The sequence below is a fragment of the Lissotriton vulgaris genome, chromosome 6 (assembly GCF_964263255.1).
Source record: "Lissotriton vulgaris chromosome 6, aLisVul1.2, whole genome shotgun sequence".
NCBI lineage: Eukaryota > Metazoa > Chordata > Amphibia > Caudata > Salamandridae > Lissotriton > Lissotriton vulgaris.
Genome location: NC_141694.1, coordinates 452,496,179 through 452,521,265, shown reverse-complemented (window position 1 = coordinate 452,521,265; position 25,087 = coordinate 452,496,179).

Genomic DNA, 25,087 nt, shown 5'->3' with positions numbered 1-25,087 from the left:
TTTTTCAAGGCCTACTCAGAACTTCTGATCCCAAGCTATTGAGGGTATATGCTGTGGCCTTCACGGACTCTTCCATCCCCACTACAATGAATGAGGCTAACCTCATTTCGCTCCCCAAACCCAACAGGGACTGCTCACAATTAGGCTCGTACCGCCCTCTGGCCCTTCTAAACATGGATTATAAGATACTCGCTTTTGTCCTGGCACAGCGGCTTGCCCCTTTGGTCCCCACCCTTGTACACAGTGACCAGAATGGCTTTGTGCCCACCCGGAGCACCTCCTACAACATTCTGCGCTTGTTTAGGGTGCAAATCTATGCTGTACAGCAATGGCCCCAATCTGGGTGCTTGGTACTGGACCTAGAAAATGCATTTGACTCGGTAGAGTGGCCCTACCTTGTGGAGGTGCTGAGGAAGTGCGAACTTGGAGATGATTATATCCAGATGGTTGGCCTGTTATACCTAAAGCCCACAGTGTGTGTATGCACTGGCAAACTGCTATCAGACTTTATCCGAGTCAGGAGGGGCACTAGACAGGGGTGCCCTTTGTCCCCGCTGCTCTTCTCGCTCGTGGTGGAACCCCTAGCGGCACTACTGAGTGCCCAGGGCGCGGAATGGGGGATTCCTCTAGTGGACGGCCTACACACAGTATCTTTATATGCCGACGATTTATTATTGTATGTCAGGGACCTAACCCACTTCCCACAGACCCTGACTGATATCTTCGACGTATTTGAAACCATGTCGGGACTGAAGGTTAACTGGGCCAAATCTGGGGTATACTCCTTTAGTGCAGACACACAGGAGTGTGATATTAGTATTAGCAACGAGAGACTCCCTTGGTACCCCACCACGTTCCGTTATCTTGGAATACACATCTATCGATCATTGCCAGAAGTACTTGATGTCAACATAGTGAGAGCCATATCTTCCCTAAGGGCACAGATGCCCTTCTGGAAAACTCTGCCCTTGAATGTCCCTGCTCAAGTCACATTAACGAAGATGATAGCCCTACCTAGACTACTGTACTATTACGCTAATATACAGGTGTACGTCCCGACTCGCATTTTTCGAGATCTAGAAACCACAATTAGAGGGCTGATATGGAACACTGGAAGACTGCCTGTAGCGCTACAGAAACTATATGCACCCTCAGATGCAGGAGGACTAGCGGTCCCTAGCCAGGAGTTGTACTACTTGGCAGCACAGCTGCAGTGGGTGGCCGGATGGCTGAGTGGGAAGAATCTATGCGATACTGCCACGGGCGACACGATATGGACCTCCACACAAGTTCATACATTATTTCACCCGCGGACCAAGACCACCTGCCCTAAACAACTACACCTGGAGGTGGCTTGCAAATGTTTTGTGAGATGCCTAAAATTAACAAGCGCAACTACGCCATATGCCCCAGTTCTCCCACAGCTGTGCACACCCAGAGACAGGGAAGTGGTGACGGAGGTGGCACTGATGTGCTGGACACAAGTGGGGGTGGACACGGTGGGAGACCTCTATACAGATGGAGCACTGATCCCTTTTGAGGCACTATTAGCGGACACAGACCATTAGGCCGGATAGTTCCTCCTACATTCCTACATGCAGCGATTCTGCACACGTTATCGGAGAGCTGGGGAGACCTATCTGAGAAGCTGCCGACACACATGTTAGTGCAGTATCTGCATGTCATGGGCCGCGGTTCACACGTGGTGCATTGGCTAGTACAGGCTCCTTTGTTGCACACGCAATGCTCCCTCCAGACCTTAAGGGATAAATGGGCGGAGGACAGGGGCAGGGCATGGACAGATAAGGAGTGGGCGGCGGTCTTGTCTGGAGCCACCAACATCCCCCGCAATTCCCGTTTCAAACGTATTCAACTCTATATCATCCACTGCGCCTATCTGTCACCTGACAAGATTAACAGATATTTCGAGATCACAATATCCGCGTGCCCGAGATATTCCCTAGTGGGCGCAGACTTTCTCCAGATGATGTGGTCATGTCCCGCACTGCAGGCACACTGGCAAACTGTGACGGATGTACTGTCGGGAAGCGTAGGAGGAGAACTGTGACACACTTGAGAGACATGCATACTAGGCTATTCTATTCTAGGTTCAAGTTTATTTATTTATGATCTTGAAACTCCGAAGAGATCCACATAAAATTGAAATTTACATTTTCAAAACATTCAACTATGATATACAAATGCTATAAATATAGAAGACATCAGATAAAAACTATTTTAGCTATAATACCCATCATATAAATGTTTTAATATATGTCTAAAAAACACTTAAAAAAGATAAAAATTATATGACAAAATATTGCATTCGGTGGTACATAAATGGAATCTATCAGAGCCGGCAGAGAATATAGATAAAGATAAACAGATAGGCCTTATCCATTTATGGGGACTTAATGATAGAGCAGGACAAATTAACAGTACATGCATAAGATCCTGGACAGGATTGTTGCACAAATTGCAGGCTGGAGAGGTGCCATACCATTTAGATAGTAGATTATTTAGAGGGAGTATACCTTGCCTCATTAATAACCAAAAACGGCGCACTCCATGGGGCAGGTTCCAAATATTATAAACTTGTGCTTTGTTAATCACCCAGGAGTCAATAGATGGATTGGTACTTCTCTTTAGCATGCGGCTTCCCTATCCCTAGTAAAACTCAATTTCCAGGCAGCCTGTTTCAGAGTGGCTATTAATTGAAATGGAGATAGGGTGAAGAGTACGGTTTCATCCAGTTGAAACAAGTTTACCGCAGCTTTGAAATGTTTAACAATTAAAGATTGCTCATTTAAACTTCCCAATTATTCTTTCCGGATAAAAGATTTTATTGTACCTAGCTCACCCTTTACAAGGCTTATAATCCAACGTACTATCCCCGCAAGTCCCTGTACCCTGGTACTTCTTAGTCCAAATTCCAACCTTAAAACTGCCACGGGACAAGCAGAGTTAACTGAGGCTAAGCTCTGTAAAATTTTGCCTTCTGTTGTATTTAGGAAACCCCATTTTTCTAAGTCAAGTAATTCCATACCATACAACAGAGAGGCAGGAATTTTAGCACAAAATACCTCCAATAGAATTCCAAAGTGTCTCTTTCCTGTTGACCTACAGAGGGAACCCAAACTTTTCCCCTGTGTAATTGCTTTATGCATATTATTTTCTATTTGTGCTTTATCACTTAAATTACCACACACCGTTTTTCCCAAGAAGACATAAGATTTTACAAGTTCCAGTTTTTGCCCACCTATAGACCAAACAAAGTTTCCTTACTTCAACTTTTTTCTACCATGCATGCACATTACTTTGCTTTTAGTTACATTTATCTTTAAAAAATGAGCCTCTGCATATTCATGTACCACCTGACGACGACTATTTAATACCCTCGGCATTAAATCCAGTATTAGAATGTCGTCCGCATAGAGTAAACAAACAATTGATTTTCCCCCCAATAATGGGGCGATGCCTTCACTTTGGGACAGGGCATAGGGAAGGTCAGAAATATAAAGGGAGAAAAGTAGATGGGCCAATAAACATCCTTGTTTTAGGCCATTTACAGTGGGGATTTTTTGGGAGAGACCTTTTTCCCCTCTCAATAAGACTCTACACCAGGGATCTGTATAGAGGGCACGGACTAGCTCCAAGAGGATGGCTGGCATACCCAGGTCCAACAATTTCCCCACAGCAAAGGTCGATCTACTTTATCAAATGCTGTGGAGAAGTCTATAAACGCTGTGTACACTCTTCCACCTCTAACTTTGACATATTTTACGTTTATTGCCTGTAGAGCCGTTAAGTGATCGATAGTTCCATGTTTTGACCTAAACCCTGTTTGTTCAAAAGGTAAGATTTGACCCCCGTTCACCCAGTAATTTATTTGCATCAAGAAGCATTTAGCAAAAACCTTACCCACTGCATCTAACAGAGCAATTTGATAATAGTTTTTTGGGACATCTCGGTCTCCCTTCTTGAATAGGGGGACTAATATACTCCCCTTCCAGGATGGGAGGACTATTTTGCTTGTATAGCAGTAATTAAACACCAGATAGAGGATTTTACTCTACATTTTACTGTTTTGTTTTAAAACCGTAATTGGATGCTCATCCGGGCCCGTCGCCCCAGAGGACTGCATCCCCTTAATCGCCATTTCAATATCTTTTTCAGATGGTGAGCCATATAATGATAGATCTTCGTTTAGTCCAGTGTGGTCCATTATAGTTGCATTACTCGCATATAGGTCCTGTATATAGCTAACCCATTTATGCTCCTCAATGGCGAGTGGGAGAGGACATGATCTAGCTCCACACCCTTCCCCAATGGGAGACCAATACTTTCTTACTTGCCGTTTCGACACTGCTTCTCTCAAATTAATCCAAATGTTGTCTTACCTCTCTTTTCTTAACTTAACCTTTGCCCTAGTCCTCCTCCTTAATAGTAATATTGTTCGATATCTATCAGAGGAGTAGTGCAAGTACTGTTCTCTAATCAATTTGTTTATTACAAGATTAAACGGGTGTAAGGATATGGGGGCTACTTTAGTACTTCTTTTTTGATTTGATTTCTTAGCAATATCTATCAACTTAATCATCAAAACATTAAAACTAGCAATTTCTGATCCATTCCAGTTAGACAGATTCTGTACAGTAGCCTCTAAGATACTATCCAGACCTAAAATGGTCTTCGTATCCCAATAACATTTCCCGGAATTCTTAGAAAAACAGACCGCTTCACCATTTAGTGACCATGGGTCACTCAAAAGTATATCTAAATTTACAGTGAGAGTTAATATTTTATGGTCACTATAGAGAGAATTGGAAACCTTGAGATCCTTCAATAGGAAAAAGGATGTACTTCCTACTGCCACATGATCTAGAATAGATTCTCTACTATTAGATTTACAAGTAGAGTTTGCCGGTATATCAGAGGGGAGTCTTCCATTTACTACAATGCCATCAACTTTCGTTAACTCATCCAGAAGTTTTTCCCTCTCTTATTTGTCCTAATATTTTGTGGAAAAAGTGCTTGTGGAATCTGAAGGGATTCATCTTTTTCCTTATTTCAGAATATGTCCAGAGTGGAATTAGAGATTTTACAATTCAGATTCCCTACCAATACTGGAATGAGGGGGAAGTTCTACTTCATTGACTTTCTTAATATATGAGAAAACCTTCTTCAAGAGTACATTGTGACAGGCGTCAGGAGGAATATAAGTGTTTATCAAAGCCAGTGGTTTACATGTTGCACTATTACCAGAATTATACAACGTTATTGCCAGAAAAAGATAACTAGGATCTTTATAGTAACCATAGTTCCCTTTTTTCTTATTTGACAACAGGCATGCCACTACTCCCTTTTCATGTCCTCTCCTAGATGGAACTGCCTTTCAATCTACAGTAAAATAATGCTTACATAGAAATTCCTCTGTACACCAGGTCTCTTGTAGACAAATCACGTTTGCACCAAGTGCACATAAGTATTGTAACTTTTCCTTATTATTCTTTATTCCTGCAGCGTTCCATGATATTATTTTTAATTCATTGCTAGAAGGATGGCTGTTGTGGGAGTTTATTATTAGATCTGCTCGATAGAACACCAGGTGGCCAGTTCGAGTTAGAACTCTCTTCTTTGCAGTTCCCTTGAGAGTAGAGTGATTTGGAATCTTTAAAATTCACTTGTCTGCCATTTTTTGTAATACAGATTTTTAGTTCCTCCGCTTCATACAGGCGATCTTTACTGCATGAAACTACATGTGTTAACAAGGACTTATTATTAAGGGCTCTAATTCGGGGTTTCTCAGAATAAGGGATAATATCGATCCCCCTACTTTGTAGGTCTTCTGACCATTGAAATACAAGGTTAGCAACAATGTTGGAATTAAACCTTACCCTCGATTTATGGCCAACTTCTGTTTTCAGGATGGAAACTAAGCTTATATCACTGCTTTGAATAAGTTTTAAACTTTCAAGCTCCTGAAAACATTTAAGAAGCAGAGTCCTATTTAATATTAGATCCGTATCAAACAGAGGTGTGAAATCTAACTGGAGTGTGTCTGTACTTTCCCTGATGTGTTCAACATCAGTTATCTTAACTCTACTTTTTACAATGTCAGAAAAGGGGATAGCCAAAGGATTAAGTACTGAAGAGAATATGCTAACAGATTTTCGCTGCTCTGTTGTTATCAGCGATGGAAACCCCTCTATTGTGGAATTATCAAATACTGTTATAGGATATGCAATGTTCGAGGTGGGAGCTTCATCGGTTAATATTGGCCCTAATGCTAGATCTTTAATCTCTGGATTCACAAGATTAGCTTAATTTTCCTGAATCATATCTTGTGATGCATCTTGCAGTGATTCGGAGAGAGATTCCTTACTACCTGAGTGTTCTATCTTTTCTTTAAAACAAATTCTCCTCTGCTTCTTTTTTGAGATTCTTCGTATTTATTTCATCTTTTTCCCTCTATTCTTTTCATTTTTCCCTTTTCTCTCTTTTTTCCAAGTGTACAGCTCCTAAGGTATCTTCTTTCTCATCACTTAACTGGGTTCTAAAAATAGGGAAAACTTCCCTATCTATCCTTTTCGCGGAGTCTACCGAGTCTTTTAGTTTTTGAGCTAAATCATAATTAAGCTGTACCGTTTTATTAATTTGCTTTTCAGTTTGAGAACTACAGTCATACTTTATATGTATTAGATAACTATTTGCATCCTCAAGTATATTTACCATAACCTCTTCTACTTTTACTTCTCCTTCTACTTGTTTGAAATCAGTTTTTAAACTAACCTCCTTCTCCTGATTACTTTTTAACAATACCTTTAAGATTTGGGTTACAGTTTCCAACACACAGTCAGAACCTCCTACAATGTTTTCAAGTAACGTTAAGATAGAGGATAATAGATGTTCTAGGGATAATAGTGAGTCAGAGTCATATATATCCTTCCTAGTTATTTGACTGGGTGAGGTATCATTATTATTTAAATCAGTTGCCATAGAGGTGAGGGAGTGCAAACGGGAACTATTTGATTTATTTGATGGAGTACTGCTGAACAATTTTAGACCTATGGGGACTGTTTTTGTAGGAGTATTTTCTAGTTCTATAATCTTGCTACCTCCTGCAGAGTTCTAAGTCTAGATCTGGGAGAGTGAAATCTTTACTTTGAAGATCGTCAACTAGATTAAGACCAAGGAGGTCCTCTATGGAACCATGGGGAGCGTGTGGAGTTCTATGTATAATCACATCTACGGTTTTTAGAGCAAGGCTATCTGTGAAATTGGAGAACTGATTAGATCCTCAGGACTTCGCGTAGAATGTCTCTGGGGTTCTTGGGGTTCTCGAGATTCTCCTCCTCCAGAAATACTACCTGTATTATGGAACTCTACAACCTCAAAAGTATTTACCATGTCAAACTCTTTTCTAATCCCACTCGCATTTCCCCCTCTGTCTCCAGTAATTACGGTATTTGATCTATCTTTGGGGTTTGTATCCTTTCCCCTTTCCCATAGACTAAATAGTTCAAAAACCACTTTATTTAATTATTTAAAATCATAAAAGCATACTATTCAATTACATTTTAAAATCATTTTTACAAAATAAAATAATCATATTTACATATAATACAATTCATATACACAACTCTCTGAATTCATCAGGTACACAAATATCCAGAATATCTTATCAAATATACACATGATCTATAAATAAAATCGATAGTAATTCGTATTCAAATGTCTAATCAATTAGATCTTTGCGATCTCTTCCGGCTTTGAAAGTTACTTTTACACTTACTCACAATTTGTTTCCTCTAAGTGTCTAGTTTTTTTGTTACGGATAGATGTTACAATAAAATTTGCTACCCCGAACATGACAACCGAGGATTCCATCATCTGTAAGTATATTAAGGCAAGGTTAGCTTGTATAAAACCCCTATTTTTCAACAGTGGTATAATAAACCTTTTCCTTCCTTCCGTATAAAATGGACAAAAAAACACAAAATGCATAGTGTTCTGGTATGAGTGATAATCGCAATTACAGGGGGCGGCATCCTCCGGTTTACTCCACTCCCTGTAGTTTCCCAATAACACATGCAATTGATTAAATCGGAATTTAGTTAAGAGCCATCAATGGTAAGGATTGGTAACTATCGTCAGGTATGGTTGGATAGACATTGTCAAAATCAATAAATAATGAGCCCTCACTGTCGGTTTACAAAGTTCCTTGGCCTCACTATCCATTTCCCTAGATTTTATAAAGTTAGTTTTTACCCAGTTAATATCAGCTTTAACTAGGGTTTTTGGGTTTGAGAATATTTCAGGGCGCCCCAGGTAGTTAGATGATGCTTTGATATATGACAACCATTTTATTTCAGCTGCTTTATCTAATGCCAAGCAGTCCTTAATGATCTTTTGGTTAAGGGTCAGGACAGGGTTTATCCATATTTTAATCCAATGCAGGATAGGGGCCAGATTCAGATGATCTGAGATGTAACCCATCCCTAACTCTCGATGTATGGCAAAACTGGGAGTTGATTGAGGGAGGCCCAACAGGGCTCGTAAGAATTTATCTTCCTCCCTCTGTATACGAGTTATATCCTTGTATCCCATATTGCAGCCCCGTACCTAGCTATGACCACAGTTTTTGCTTTGTAGATAGACAATATTGCTTACCCTGGTTTGCCACCCAGTCTCTTAGCAAAACCAAGAATAGCAAATGATGATCTCTTTATGGCAGCTACTTTATTTAATAATTAGTTATTATATTGGCATTAAACGACACTGTTTTAAATTGCTTTCTGCTTTTCCCTAGAGACATGACATGGGATTCATCCGTATTAACCACCAAGTCTAACTTGTCCATAAACTCTCCAAATGAATCTAGCAATTTTTGTAAGGCGCTGGGTGTTCTTGCCCTTAAGTATTGTGTCGTCCGCGTATAGGAGTACTGGAGTATACTTTCCTCCCATAAGTGGAATATCTGTTGTTACAGTTGCCAAGACTTTCTCTAGAGAGTTAATGTAGAGTGTAAACAACATTGGTGCCAATATACACCCTTGACGCACCCCTCTGCCTGTTTTAAAAGTGGCGGTGCATTTTCCCTCTTGCGTCATTCTGATTGTGGCCGATAAATTCCTATGTAGCTCGGCGAGAAAATTTACCAGAGCCTGGTCCAAACCCAACTCCAGGAGCGTTTTCCACAGCTTTGACCTATTGACTAAATCAAAAGCTGTGGATAGGTCCATAATTGCCAAAAAAATTGAGCCTTTTGATGCTATTGTATATTTATTCACTATTTGGTGTAGATTTAGCATTGATCTTGCGTGCCTCTTCCTGTTCTAAACCCATATTGGGCGTCACATACAATATCTTTATCCATCACCCAAGCATTTATTCTTGTCAGAATTACTTTTCCTAATATCTAGATCGACGTATCAATCAAGGAAATAGGACAGTAACATTTTGGGTCCCCTCTTTGGCCCTTCTTAAATATCGGTATTATAATGGATCGGGACCAAGTCTTAGGGAAGGATGAAGGGCTAGAATTAGCTGCTAGGTTAAAAACATTAGCCAGTATTATGGACCAGAGCTCAGGGTTGGCTTAGTGCAAGTCAGATGGTACCCCATCTGGTTCTGGTGCTTTCTTGGCTGAAGTTTCAGTTATCGCTGACTGTACCTCTTTGATCGTGATATTCTGTACGAGACCTACTGTTTCTTTAGGCAACGTCTCATAACTATCCAATACCAGGTTACTGCCGTAAACATTCTCAAAATGGGTTAACCATTCTAGTTTGGTAATGTTTACTTCTAATGGTGCATTTTCCACCCCATCAAACAAGTGTGAATTGACAATAGTCTAGAATTTGGAGCTGTTCTTTAGGGTTTCTTTTCCAAATAATGAGTCCCATGCGTCTTTTTTTAGATCATTTTTCCTATTATGGAGTGTCATTTTATATAAGTTCCTTAAAAAGGAAACCTTACTTTTATCTCTAGGTTTCTTATTTAGGGCTTGTAGGAGCTCACCATGTATTTTGGTGCATTTATGATCAAACCATCTGTGCTCTTTATTTGGTTTATGTGATGTCTTCACCGTAAGTTCCGATTTCACCTGTAGGCAAATCTTTTCAAACGAGTTTATTACATTACCCCCAAATCTAAGCGGGTCTATGCAGGTGTCAATTTCATCTCCCACCTTCGATTTAATCGTGAAAAGAAACTCTTCAGGAACAATTTTGTTCCATTGTAACCTCCTTCCCTGGTCCTTGACTCGAACACTAGTGATAACTTTATCAGTCTCCGTATTAATAAAGGAAAGTGTTGTGTTAGCCAGTTCCATAATCACTGGGTTATGGTCACTAAACGTAAATTGAATAGCATTATAATATAAAACAGAATTTAATAATGCAGGGGATATAAACATATAGTCAATTATAGTTTCGCTTTCCCTAGCATTGAATGTCGGTACCCGATCCTTTCTATCTGAGAAGCCAGGTTCGAACAGATCTACCTCTGTGAGCAGTTCCTCAAGGGCTATTCCCTTTACAGAGTGTTCGAAGTGTTGATAACTTGAATAGGCCGGGTAGTCAGCTTCTGAATACTGACAGTTTAAGTCACACAGATGCACGTTAAAATCACCCATTAGGATGATGGAGAAAAAAGTGGTTTGAACTTCTTTGTATGCCATTAAAAATGTTGACAATGCATCAAAGTGCTCTTTTGGGGAGTCTCCCTGTGAAGCATTATAGAAATTAATATATAAGACTTTATTTGTATTTGGCAATAAAACTTCTAAAGCTAAAAAGTTAGGGGAAGTAGATTTTAGCTCTTTGACTGATCCTGCTATATTAACAGTGATTAAAACTATCAGTCCTCCTTTATCCCTACCAGATTTGGATATACATGAGGGTACAAAATAAGAGGTAAACCCATCCACCCAAAAATTACATTCCCTGTCCCATGTTTCTTGCAATTCTACTATATCATATTGCCTAAGAAATCCTATCCATGTCTTATTGTCCCTCTTAGCACATAATCCTGCAATGTTCAAACTCATTAGCTTGACAGAGATCACCCTTTCTTCCTGTTGTACTATCGGTGGGGTCAGATGGTTAGATTGGCATTTTTTTGTCAGTCAATCAATGCCCTCCAATTGGGATAACGCTGAAAATCTGTTTGACATTGTAATACCCTCATTTGATGCGGCACTATTGTAGTAGACTGCTTTGGAATGCCATCCAGATTTTTTTGTTGCCCAAGTCTGTAACGGTGGTAGTACAGTTTCTGAGTTTCTTGCTAGTGCTGTTCTCCCAGTCTCTTGTAAACTCTTCTTGAAGGTGTGTGGTCTAGGATAGAAAAACCCAAGTGGTAATGCTGTTATCTCTCCCTCTTCTGGGGGCATGTCTGTCGCATCCCAAAATAGCCGTGATGCTTCATGTGGTCTACTGAAATTCACAATCAGGCAGTCTCCCTTAAGATGTTTTTTGGTGTTTCCTACCCAACTCACCCGTCTTCCCATATTAATATTAGCAGAGAGATTTTTCCCCCCGTACAATTTTCATCACACCACACCTTAATATTTCTCATTAGAGTATCACGTGACTCTGACTCGCCAATTTTAAGTGGTGGTACATTAACTAGTATGGCTACGTAAGGTGTGGCCTCTGGGGGTAGGTGCACATTGCGTTTCAGTGCCACATCCTTATTCTTAGATTGATGTCTCTCAGTCAGGGAGTTCTCAGGGTAAGATTGTGTGCTGTATTTGGCAGTAGACTGCCTACACTCTTCACATCCCTTAACCCGGTCTGTTAATGCCGTTCCATTTTGATCCATGTCGGACATTGGTCGATTCAGGGCTGTTGGTGTACCGCAAGCATGAACGGACCTCTTAGTTACACTGGACTGAGGTTGGGGATTTTTAGACACTTCGATATTATTGGAAACCGCTGAGTGATCCTTTGAAGCTAGAAATGTGTTTATACGTTCAAATTTTTTCAATATTTCTAGAACACACTCTCCTAATGTTTCAGTGATATCACTGCAAATTTGGGACAGAGTGGTTTGCAACTTTTCGGTGAGTATATCCTCAGTTAAATCTCTCATCGAGGTTTCAAATTGTTTAGATGTAACTTGTCCTTGTTTCATTTTAGACAGTGTAGGTTTTATTGCCTTTCTTTGAAAAGAAAAGGAGAGTACCCTGCCGCAAGATATTGGGGCCCTAGTTAGAGGGTCCAGGAGATATACAAAAAGGGGTGATTAACCTAGGGTTTGACACTAAACATCACAATCACATGGTCAAATCAAGTAGACTTAAACAGTTCATATTGAAAAATATATATTTTTTTATTTTTGATTTTCTGATCACACAGATATAAAAGGTTTCTTCTTGGAATATAGAAATATATTTTTTAGTGTATCAAAATTACATATATATCATAGATAAAACATAGAAAGAAAACAAAAGGGAAATTTTGTCCTACCCAGTATCGGCCAATATTTGACACACACTATGTCATTCACATTCAATCCTTCCTCACTCTAACCAGTCTCATACCATACATCATTCATTCTACCAATCAGTTATCTACTCCTTGCAGGTATGGCACAACGATGGTTCATGTGCTGGATATGTCAGGGTGTTAATCCAGATAGATGGTTTCAACTACGGGTCCTGTTGTAATGAGGACAATAACCGTGTTCCTGGAGACATACGCCGACGCGCGTTTCGGTGGCAAGCCAATGAGGCTGCACCTTCGTCAGGGCAAGGGGCAGTATACCGGGGCGGACACATGAACCATCGTTGTGCCATACCTGCAAGGAGTAGATAACTGATTGGTAGAATGAATGATGTATGGTATGAGACTGGTTAGAGTGAGGAAGGATTGAATGTGAATGACATCGTGTGTGTCAAATATTGGCCGATACTGGGTAGGACAAAATTTCCCTTTTGTTTTCTTTGTATGTTTTATCTATGATATATATGTAATTTTGATACACTAAAAAAATATATTTCTATATTCCAAGAAGAAACCTTTTATATCTGTGTGATCAGAAAATCAAAAATAAAAAAATAAAAAAATATATATTTTTCAATATGAACTGTTTAAGTCTACTTGATTTGACCATGTGATTGTGATGTTTAGTGTCAAACCCTAGGTTAATCACCCCTTTTTGTATATCTCCTGGACCCTCTAACTAGGGCCCCAATATCTTGCGGCAGGGTACTCTCCTTTTTTTTTCAATGGTTCTTCCCCCCTATTTCCTGCCATATCCTTAAGTTACCCACGGGGAACCCCCTTCTTTGTTCATTTATTGCCTTTCTTGACTGTTTCTTAACATGCTTATTAACTGCAGTTCTGTCCTCCACCATAGGTATGTTCTCATTTGAGATATTTACGCCCACTTTCTTTTCTGTGTTTACTCTACTGGTGGAAGGGGTGGTGTAAGTAATTTTCCTATTAGCGGCCATGGGTTCCAAGGGAATGTGTTGCGAGTCAATTACTGGGGATTCAAGGAGCTCAACTACGGATGCTTCAAGTCCCAATTCACGTTCTGTAGTTGCAATCTCCTTATTTAAATAGTTGATTTTTTCCTTTCGACAGCATGTCAAAGACATCCTTGTTTTGAAAGGGATTTGATTTTGTTTTTGCACAAGTCCTACCCACCAATAAATGCCCAGACCTTATTTTTTTTGCTGTCATTATATTTAAAAGTTATTCAAAGGGGAGTTCTGAAAAACAAGGAAAAAGGTGGGCATGGAGCGCTGCAGAGAAACACTGCTGATATATATATATATATAGATATGTTTCAAGCTCCGCAACTCTGCTACCGGGGACCGGCAGCAGAAAGCAACAAGACGGCACTCACAGCAGGTATAAACCAAGTAGGTTTATTGGCGCAAAAGAAATGAAATCAGACGCGTTTCAGCACTTGCCTTCGTCAGTGTCAGCTGGCGTCGGCAGTGCAGCAATAGATAAGGCAAAATTCATTGAAACAAAGGAAGGTTCAAAAGGTCAAATGAAAGCGCCATCTTGTAACGATGAAATCGCGCTATTTGCAATTTACATTTCAAGTTTTTCATTTACAAGCAATGAAAGTAAATAGACTGAGCATACATAAATTTATTTTTAACGTGTTGTTAACTGATTACGCCCTGGATGGGCTATTAAACACAAATTACTATTACAGTAAAGAATCTCCATTGCTTTCCTAATCATATCGTATGTCGGTGTACAGTATGAATAACACAATCCCTATAAGTTCTTAGTCTGTGGTAATAATTGATTAAGGCCTGGATGGCCGTGCACACAAATACCAGTATTAACAGAACCACACAACATGAACCCTAACTGAAGGAAAGGGGTGTGGAGTGGGGGGGGTTTGCTATTCTTCTGAAACCGAATGATAACTACGTCTTCTATAAAGTGAACGAAAACAGTGTCGTGGTTCAGAAACAAGTGGAAGTCTTCATAGGTGTGATAATAACTCCTCCCCTGCATTTAGTCCTCCTGGTGACTTCGTTTGGAGGTCGATAATATACCGAGACTCCAAACGTCTGAGTCGCCTTTTCAAGTCTCCACCCCTAACATCTTGAGGGATGCAGTCTAAGCTGAAAAAGCTGAGCTTTGTCCTGTCGCTGTCGTGATGGCTAGCAAAATGTCGGGCCATTGGATAATTTTCATCCTTATTTGCAATGGCTCGTTGGTGCTCCAGGATTCTCAACTTAACTGCTTTCGTGGTGCTACCTACGTACATACGTTCGCAGGGGCACTTAAGACAGTATACCACAAATGTGGTTGAACAAGTAATAAACTTGTTGATTTTAACTTTTGAGTTCCTGTGTGGCACTTGATAGCTCAATACCCTCTGACTGTTACTGCAGGCTTTGCATTTCCCGCATGGGTACGAGCCATGCATCGACTGCAGTTCTCCCTTGGATCTGCCCTTCGGTAGATGGCTAGTGACTAGTGTGTCTCTTAAAGATCTTAATCTTCTAAAGGTAATCATGGGGTGTTGCTGCAGATCTTTCCCGATTACATTATCGGATTTCAAGATCCCCCAGTTCTTAGCCATAATGGCTCTAACCTTGTTAGCTGCAACTGAGTAATTAGTGATCAGTCTAATGATGCCACTTCCTTCTTTAGGGCTTCCTATCTTCTTGTCATGTAGGAGGGTATCTCTGTTGACTTTCTCTGCCTTTTTCTCAGCTTGAAGGAGGGTAGATACGGAATAGCCGCGAGATTTAAAGCGTTTAACACTTTGTTGAGCGGCCTCAGTGTAGTCTCTCTCCAGAGAACTGTTGCGCTTGATCCTCAACAGTTCCCCGTAGGGGATACTCTTAACCAGGGAGGTCGGGTGGCTGCTGCGTCCGTGGAGGACAGAGTTACCCGCCGTCTCTTTTCTAAAGAGGGCGGTCTGGATCTTGCCTGCATCAACGAAAACTTTGAGATCTAAATAGTTAACCTCACTCTTGCTTATTGTACAGGTGAAATGCAGGTTAAGGTCATTCTGATTCAGAATCCTAATGTAATCCAATGCTGAGTGTTCAGACCCCCTCCAAATAAGGAAGAGGTCGTCAATATACCTCCTCCAGCATATCACGTTCTCCACCCAAGGGGTTTTATCGTCTGCCCAGGCCACCTGCTTCTCCCACCAGCCCACGAAAAGGTTCGCGTAACTGGGGGCGAAGCAGGTTCCCATCGCAGTCCCCCTTACTTGCCTGTATCGTTGGTTCTGAAAAACAAAGATATTATTGTTCAAGCAAAACGATATAAAGTCCAGAATCATCTGACTGTGTTGCAAGTATCGGGCGGGTCGTAGATTCAGGAATGTCTTAACAGCTGCAATGCCATCATGATGACTGATGCTCGTGTAGAGGCTCGAGATGTCCATAGTAATCATCAGGTTAATCACCCCTTTTTGTATATCTCCTGGACCCTCTAACTAGGGCCCCAATATCTTGCGGCTGGGTACTCTCCTTTTCTTTTCAATGGTTCTTCCCCCCTATTTCCTGCCATATCCTTAAGTTACCCATGGGGAACCCCCTTCTTTGTTCATTTATTGCCTTTCTTGACTGTTTCTTAACATGCTTATTAACTGCAGTTCTGTCCTCCACCATAGGTATGTTCTCATTTGAGATATTTACGCCCACTTTCTTTTCTGTGTTTACTCTACTGGTGGAAGGGGTGGTGTAAGTAATTTTCCTATTAGCGGCCATGGGTTCCAAGGGAATGTGTTGCGAGTCAATTACTGGGGATTCAAGGAGCTCAACTACGGATGCTTCAAGTCCCAATTCACGTTCTGTAGTTGCAATCTCCTTATTTAAATAGTTGATTTTTTCCTTTCGACAGCATGTCAAAGACATCCTTGTTTTGAAAGGGATTTGATTTTGTTTTTGCACAAGTCCTACCCACCAATAAATGCCCAGACCTTATTTTTTTTGCTGTCATTATATTTAAAAGTTATTCAAAGGGGAGTTCTGCAAAACAAGGAAAAAGGTGGGCATGGAGCGCTGCAGAGAAACACTGCTGATATATATATATATAGATATGTATATATACACAAGACTATAATACAAGACTATAGTTTTCCTTTACTTTCAGACAGTGTTTCTTCAGTTTAATCGGCGTTCAAAACGTGTTTATCCAGCGACAGTTGTTATTAATTAGTTCGTTTCTAGGTGGCAGTGGCTTCCACAGTGCTCAGCGTTTCAAAACAGCCTGCCTGCCTGCCTGTTTCACAGATGCTCCAACCTCTGAGCTCTTCCTGGGCTCTGCTCAGGCAATGACCTGGAGTGGACCTTGAAAAGTGAGGGATTCAAACTTGTTAAGCTAAGAAATTCAGCCCAGCAGTCAAAAAAACTCCCCCCGTCGAAGATCCCAGCCCCACCGCCTGTGCCTGCACCGCCAAAGCACAACAGCGAAACTCGGCATAAGGCAACCGGTGAGGTAAGGCAGGAAGAGGGGCGTCTCTCTCTCTCCGCTACCTCTGCAGCTGCCACCAAAGCAAAACAGTGCTGTTTGGTGCCCCTGCCGCTACAGGAGTCTTTTGCGGCTCCTACCGCTGCCGGGCTGCTCCTGTGGCTACTGCGGCTATGGGGTGGCTTTTCGTGGCCGCAGTGAAGTGCCTTTCGCGGCTCCGGCCGCTGTGGAGAGGCTTTTGCGGCTCCGGCCGCTGTGAAGAGGCTTTTGCAGCTCCGGCCGCTGAGGAGAGGCTTTCATGGCTCTGGCCTCTGGGGAGAGGCTTTCACGGCTCTGGCCGCTGAGGAGAGGATTTCGCGGCTCCGGCCACCGAGAAGAGGCTTTCGTGGCTCCTGCCTCTTTGGAATGGCACTTAGGGCTCTGCGGTTCCAGCGGCTCCTGCCGCTGCAGAGACGGCCTCACAAACCCATACTGCATACTAGGCCTGTATAGGAGAATGAAATTAAACAAAGTCCCGTCTAGATTTTGGGACCTTGGGCTGATCACGGCAAAGAGGCTAATTACTAAACATTGGAAACGTAATGAGCCCCCACAGGCAAAATACTGGAGCAACTCCTTTGACAACTGGGCAAGGGCAGAAAGCGTAATCCTTCATAGAGAAGAAACCGCTGGATTACGAAAGTACCCATTCGCGCAGACCTGGGATGACACCCTGAAATCCTTCCACACAGAGTGCCTCAGTAGAGGTATTGATTAGGCACAACCGCTACCGTCCCCGCCAGGCAGATAGGAGAGAGAGAGGAGCTTCATGAGTTTACATGATCGGCAGGCAACTGACATCTACATACCCCCCTACTCAACCATAGCACACAGTTGCGCGACAGATCCACCCCCTGCACACCCTGGCTCCACGGGGCCGCAGTGCTGACTCACTCAGGACGCCACCGTCAGTCTCATCCCCCCTAGTGGACAAGAGGTAGCAGCAGGCTCCCTGATATTGTGACCCCGCACTGACCACCCCCCCAGGGCTGAAGACACACGCCTGAACCAATATATAAACATGTCATATGTGCGCCCACACTGGGTTTTTTCTTTTTCTTTTTTTCTTTATTCTTTCTATTTTCTTCTTTATTAGGTTGTGACCTAGAGGTATATTATTTGTTAAAGGGTTTTACCTAGTTGTTAAGACATTATGGATATCAATTTATCTTAATATTGCTCCCTTACATCACAACCCTCACCAATGGCACTACCTGCAATGCTGAACCATGCCCCCGCCTTCCGGAGTGGGCAAAGATGAAGGCACAGCAAGGCCATCACTCCTCATTGACAAGCGCCCATCAGACCTGAGGTGCGCAAGCCGAATGCTAGGCAGGCTGTATACTCTCTTTTTTTTGTTTAAGAAATTTTTATTAAGCATTGAAAAGTGATACAAAAAGCATGTCATGAAAAATTAGAAAAAAGTACATATGAGTATAATAATAAAAGACATCAATCCAGAGGAATTTATATATGAAAAAGAAGGGTAGAAAGAAATAGAGAAAGGAAAGAAGGAAAAAGAGAGAAAGAGGAAAGCAGAAAGGAAGGAAAGAGTAGAGGGGAGAAAGAGGAGAAAGGTAAGTAACCAAAGGGATCATGAGGGACGAGGAGCACGCGGTAGGGGAGAAGGATTAGAGGAAAGATAGGAAGTGAAGGAAATCCATAACAAATCGGATTTAATTTTCAAAGGAACAGAGGTAGAGGAAGCAATAGAAATTCTGTGTTCATCACAAATATAATTCCACCATGTGTGGACTGAGAGTTTTGAATTGTCTTTCCAACACGATAAAATAACTTTAAATGCAAGTGCAATAAATAGGTCGAACAATTTAGCAGAAGAGGGTGTAACAATATTAATATCTTCAGATAAAGAACCTAAAAATATGCGTAAAAAAGATAATTGGGAGGAAAGAGATAACATTTTCATACATATATTCCAAACATCAGTCCAAAAAGATAAAACAGGGGAACCTTCGTATAGTTGGTGTTGTAGAGTACCTGTAACTTTGGAACAAGTACCAACATAAAGGAGAAGAGGTTGGAGAAAATGTATGAATAGTAACCGGGGTAATAACAACTCTATGATATATAAAAAGTAAGGATTGGGTAATGCGTGCAGCAATGGAGACTTTGAAAATCCTGGACCATAAACGATCCCACAATGCAATGTCAAGGGAGACATCAAGATCGGTCTCCCAATCAGTCTATACTTTAGATTTAGAGCGAACAGAAGAATTGGACAGTAAAAGTGAATATACAGGAGCAGCTTTAGGTAGTTGAGTAGAAAAGAGAGGATAAAGTGGAGTGACAGGAGTGAAAGAAGAAAAAGATTCAGAAGAAGAAGGTACAGAGGATAAGTGAGATTGAATAGCAGATGTTATAATAGAATATTCAGTGAGAAATGAGGAAGGTAAATTAAACATGTTTTGTAATACTGGAAAAGAAATAAGAGAGGAATCAAGGAAAAACTGATGTACAAACATTATATCCTTTTCTTTCCAGTGTTTAAAATAGAACGATTTACCTTTATATCTAAGAAATTTGTTGTACAAAAACTATAGAGGATAAAAAACATTGCAGTTGGGAAAGAGTAGAGGAAAAAACATTTTGCAATATAGATTGGGAATACTTCAAAATGGGATATTTGGATATAAAAGCACAATTTGACATAAAAGTAATATGTTGAAAGGAGAAATCTTTTAAAAGAGAGCGTTCCAGAAGAACCCACTTAGGGACAGGAGTATCAAGGAAGTTGTAAGCCAAGGAGAAGGATTGTTTGATCAAAAAGGCAGAGTGGTATGAGCCAAAATCAGGGAAACGAACACCACCTTCATTTTTAGGTCGTATCAACTTATGTAAACCAATGCGGGGATGTTTATTATTCCACAAAAATTTTGTGCATACAGAATTAATACGAGAAAAATAGGATTTAGGAATTTTGAAAGGGAGCATAGGAACTGTATACAAAACATGAGGGGTAATCATCATTTTGATGGTGTCCAGTCTACCCCACCAAGATAGAAATAAGGGGGACCAAATCTGCAGAAGGCATTGGATTTTACTAGTCAACGAATCAAAGGTTATTTTAAGGGTATCTTTTAGAGAGGAAGACCATATACCAAGGTACTTAATTTTAGATGGGCACCATGCAAAATCAGTATTATTAAACATGTATTGAAAACACAGTGAGTTAAGGGGTAGAACTTCCGTTTTGGATAAATTAAGCTTATATCCTGATATGGAGGAATACAACTGAACTTCATTTAAAAAGGGTGGAAGGGAGGATTCGGGATTGGACATGTAAATGAGGACATCATCAGCATACGCTGACAATTTAGTTTCGACAGAGGAAAATTTTATACCAGTGATATGAGGGTTGGAACGAATGCGCTGTAGAAAGGGCTCAAGACATAAAATAAATATTAAAGGGGAAAGGGGACAACCTTGTCTCGTGCCTCTGGTCAAAGAAAAGAATCTGGAAAATTGGTTGTTAACAAAAATACTGGCACAAGGGGATGAATAAAGGAGTTTAACTAAGGATATAAAATTTGGGCCAAAACCAAACCAATTAAGGGTGCGGAACATATATTGCCAATTAATACGATCAAAAGCTTTTTCAGCATCCAGGGAAAGGGCTGCCAACGGGGTTTTGACATTTTTACTGTGAGCAAGGACATTGGAAAAAAGACGAGCATTATCAGCAGCGAGTCTACCCTTAACAAAACCCACCTGGTCTGTGTTGATTAAGCGAGGGATAATGGAGTCAAGGCGAGAGGCAAGGATTTTAGCAAAAATTTTACAATCATAATTAATTAAGGATATGGGGCAGTAATTTTTACATTGGAAATTATCCTTATCAAGTTTTGGGATAATTACAATGAGAGCATACAAAAAGGACCCAGAGGCTTTAGCTTCCAAAATAAAATAGTTAAATAACTGAAGGAGTTTAGGGGCAAAAAAGGAATGGAAGGAGGAATAAAATTCAACTGGCAGACCATCAGGGCCAGGGGCTTTCGATTTTTTGAGAGAATGAATGGCCGTGGTGATTTCCTGGAGAGTAATTTCACGTTCCAAGTGAGAAAAGTCAACGGGGAGTGAAGGAGGGGAAGGAAGGCCATCAAAAAATGTTGTTAAGTTTTCATCAGAGGGGTGAGTGTCATCTGTATATAGGGCTTGGTAATAGTTGTGAAATACTTCAGCAATGTCTTCATCGGAGGTAACTAGTTTATTGAGTGAATCATTAAAAATTGGGCCGACAGCTTTGAGTTCAGACTTGATTTTCAAATAATTGGCCAACATTTTCCCTGCTTTGTTCTGGCCACCATGAAATTTGGATTTTATTTTAAGGAGGGTGTGACAGGCTTCATTAGTGATAATTTTATTAAGTGTTGTTTTGGCAAGAATCAAGTCCTGAAGGGCAGAAGGGGATTTGGAGGTGAAATACATGTGTTCGAGAGTTTTAATCTGTTTAAGTTGATCCTCATACTTTTGCTTATTGAGCTTCTTTTTTGCAGAAACATAGGAAATCGTAAAAGCTCGAAAAGAAGCTTCAAAAGCATCCCAGGTGTTAGGAATGGAGGTATCAGCGGGGTTATTAAAGGAAAAGTATTCATTAAAAAACCCAGTACATTTTTTCATGAAAGTGGCATCAGATAAAAGAAAAGAATTAAATTTCCAACGACTAAATTTAGAGGGGTTAAGGGAAAGATCAAGGGTAGTATATACAGGAGCATGGTCGGAGATAAAAATAGAACCAATAACAGATTTTTGAATGGAGGGAAGAAGAGACTTACTAATCATGATATAATCAATTCTTGAACGTGTGTGATGGACATTAGAAAAAAAAGTATATTCCAATAAATCAGGGTTACACACTTTCCACGAATCATATAAAGGACGTGAGGCAATGGCAGATTGAAAACTCTTATGAGATTTGTCAGGCTGAAATTTACTCGAAGACAACCGATCTGAAAAAGGGTCTAACCATTGGTTAAAATCACCAGCTACTATAAAATCAGGGCAATCTATAGATGCAATGAGCAATTTGATGTCTTTCCAAAATTTGGGATCTGGACGAACAGGGCCATATATATTCAATAAAACCATTGTCTTGTTGTGTATAACAACCTTTGCCATTGCCCAACGACCTTCATCATCATTTTGAGAGGAAATAATTTGAACATTTAAAGCCTTATGGAATAATATAGCAACCCCTCCTTTTTTGTTGACGGCAGGAGAAAACACAACCTGACCCACCCAATGTCTCTTAAGCTTAAGGGATTCAATGTCAGAGCAATGCGTTTCCTGAAGGAAAACAACCTGTGAATGAAATTTGGTTAAGTGTGACAATACCTTCTGACGCTTGACAGGGTGACCAAGACCTCGAACATTCCAAGAGACAAAATTACACATGTTGGGAGGAGGGGAGGATGGGCGACAAATGGAGACGACACATGGCGAGGAGATCACTACAGAAGGGGAGACAAAAAATAACAGTTAAACAGTGGATTCGTAGGACGCTCACTTTAAGAAAGCGAACAAGAGTCAAAAAATGAGGAAACAATAATCGGACAAATAGAGAAAACAGTAGAGGCCACTTAGAAAGAAGAAAGCAAAGAAAAAGAGAGAAAAGAGAGAGAGAAGAAAGATACGTAAATAGAGAAAGAGAAAAAGGGAACAGATCAAGGCACAAAGGCTTGATCTGAGAAGAAGACAGTAACCAAAACATGTGAGACGAGGGTACACCAGAGAGAGGACATGTCCCACGAGCACAAAGGATACGGACATTATGAAAAAGAAAAACACAAGGATGTGAGGTAGGTATTAAACGAAGATAGAGAAGGAAGATAAGTTAAGAAAAGTTAGATAGAATAGAATAATGGTTGTAAAAAGAGAAAACAAAGAAAGACATAAAAGCATTAGCTAGCAGTGTCCATGGTGGAAGGCGAGACACTTAGCAGATAGTCGCGAAGTTTCTGTGGATCATCATAGGACCTGGTACGACCTTTATGTGTGATCTTGCAGAAGCAGGGATGTAGAATTCCATACTGAATGCTGAGTTGTCTCATCATAGGACGAAGGTTCAGGAATTCCTTACGTCGAGCAGAAGAGAGATCCTGGGAAATGAAAATGTTATGACCAGACCACTGGAGATGACGTTTGGCCCTGGCGGCCTTCAATACAGCCATTAACTCTGTGAACTCCAAGAATAACATGATGATTCCACGTGGTTTGGAGGCATTGGAGTTGAGGCGGCCAAGACGGTGTGCTCGTTGGATGTTGAGAGGGTGTGACGATGGTTGGAGTTCCAAAAGTTCCTGGAGAAATTTCCGAATAAAAGAGACCATGTCAGCCCCTTCCAAATTTTCCGGAACACCATAAACACGTAGGTTATTTCGTCTATTGCGATTTTCCAAATCCTCGGTGTGAAGTTTGAGCTTGTGGATCTCTTGTTCCAATAATGGAATCCTAGTTGAGAGGTCTTGGACATCGCTGACTCGTTGTTCTAAATTCAAAACTTTATTTTCCATAACCACCCAGCGCTCCTCAATCTGCTGAAGTTTAGCATTTGTAGCAGACATAAAAGGTTGAAGACCACGCACCTCTTCAAGGATGGTGTCCAGTACAGGATTAGTCGAAGAGTTAATGGGGGAGGGCGGGTCATTTTTAGGCCTTTTGGGCTTGGTTCCGGTCTGCGACAACTTCGGCAAAGTAGAGACATTCGCCATGGTGCAGGATACCAGAAGGAGATATGTCCAATAAACTTGTAGATTATGAACCAGATTGGAGATGCACAAAGATGATAGGGGCGCACAATGTGGCAAATATAGGGCGATGAAAAAAAAAGAATCGCCAAGTAACGCACTATTGGTCAGTGCGAAGGCAACAAAAGGCCACACAGCACCGTAGAGGAGGCATCAACCAAGAGCAGAACATGGACAAGGTGGTATAACACAGCGTTGATATAAAGTGCCAAGGTAGAGGAATAAACGCCGAGACACAATAAGGCTGGTATATACAGAGCAATGAGAAAATGCAGGAGGCGGATGATTATGGGGAGCCAGGAGAGCAAGTGTACTGAAAAGACGGTGAGGGAGTCACCACAATGCCCTTTTGTAGGAGTAGAAAACATCGCATTCAGGAGATTCAAAATGGCGGCCGTTATTACCTCAGAGGAGCTGTTGCGCATTAGACTCAAAAAGGCAAAGTACATAAAGTAGAAAGAAACTCTGAGCAGTCATTAACGAGAGCAGTACCATAATGTTGTGTCCAGAACAGGCTAATGCCGGAACGGAAGGGGGATTAAAGTAGGTGCGAAGAGAAACATTCACATCGGTGGCAAACAAAATGGCGGCCGTTCGTGATGCGATGTCAGAGAAAAATTACCGTTGAGAATTGTCGGTGAAATTGCGGTCGTAGAGGTTCGAAAAGCGCTCCATTGTAGGCTGTCCACCTTCCGACACTGCTGTATACCAAAAAAGCCGTCCAAAAAACGGCAGGAAGGGTCCTCACGGCATCCGCGGATCAGTCCGTAGCGGAGCTCACGGGAAAGACGTCCTCTGCAGATGGCGCGCAAGCCACGCCCCAGGCTGTATACTCTCTAAAGCCAATTATAATACACACGCTTCCCTTTCACTTGCACAGATTATGCTGGAGACCATGCCACGTAATCCTGGCTCACAAAACACCCTTTCTATTTGCAATGGAGCCATCTCCTCTGAGACACATGATTTTTTCTTACCACGATAGGGCCCTTGTGAGCGCAAACAATTCCATTTGTTGATTCTTTAGTCTCCTTTTATTATTCTATGTAAAGTGACACAAGTGAATTGCAAAGTAGCAGTTTGTGGAGTCCTCTCCCTTTTTTTTCTGTATCACTTGGAGCGATTGCAAGATGTCATACTGTGATACCCTGCTTCAATCAATGTTGACTACTGCGAGTAAATATCAAAAAATCAATAAAAGATATTCAAACAAAAAATAAATTTGCTAAGCCATATAAAATAGCCAACCTATCCACTCATCATTTTTATGTTCATTACATTCTGTCCCAGGTCAAGTTTGTGCACTGTTGTTATCAAAACACAAGACAGGCTCCATATTGAAACCTGGAGGTGAAACTGACTGACCCC